Genomic DNA, 851 nt, shown 5'->3' on the forward strand with positions numbered 1-851 from the left:
GACACTAACACAGAACAAACTGGAAATCACACAGCTGAAAGCAATGAATCAACAGTTTCTGAAATGAAGAAACAGCTGCAGAAAGATATAGAAGACCTGAGACTGCAAATGAAAAAAGAAATCCCTGAACTAATGAGATCTGCACTAAAGAATCAAATGCAGAACCATATGGAATAAACCCAGTGCCCACCAAGAACAAGTGTGGGAGACACTAGCTCAGCTCAAATGCATGAATTGCAAGCATCCATAGTAAATAAGCAACAGCAGAAAGATAGAGGAAATCAGAGCGCAATTCTTTTCTGAAATAAAAAGGAATTCTCAGAACTCGTAGCAGATGAAGTAAAGAAGCAACTACAGAAATATAAGCAGGAAACCCAATCTGAGAATAACACTGCAGTAAAAGAATTTCTAACTGCTTCTAAAGAAGATATTGATAAAAAAATAGAGGAGATTAGAAAAATGATGGATTCCCTCAATGAGCAATACAGGAAAGAAAAAGATCTCATGAAGCAGAGTCAAAGAGATATAGCGGAAATTAAACTCTCAATCTCAAGTTTGCAAAACCGTTTAAGTGAATGTGGAGACAGAGTTTCAGATCTTGAAGATGCTGGTGTAGCTAGTGAAAAGATAAGAAAGTATCGCTTAAAAACAACGACAATGGGGCTGGTGAGATGGCTCAGTGGTCTAAAGCACCTACTTAGAACAAGTTTAGCAAAGCACAGGGACTACGGGTCAATCCCCCAGCACCACATGGCAGCGAGCCCCGCCCCCTGGTGGGCTGAGCTGGCCACACACACACACACACACACACACACACAGGAATAAATAAATAAATAAATAAATGATTAAAA

Source organism: Octodon degus, unplaced genomic scaffold, assembly GCF_000260255.1.
Source record: "Octodon degus isolate 3935 unplaced genomic scaffold, OctDeg1.0 scaffold00484, whole genome shotgun sequence".
NCBI classification, from domain to species: domain Eukaryota; kingdom Metazoa; phylum Chordata; class Mammalia; order Rodentia; family Octodontidae; genus Octodon; species Octodon degus.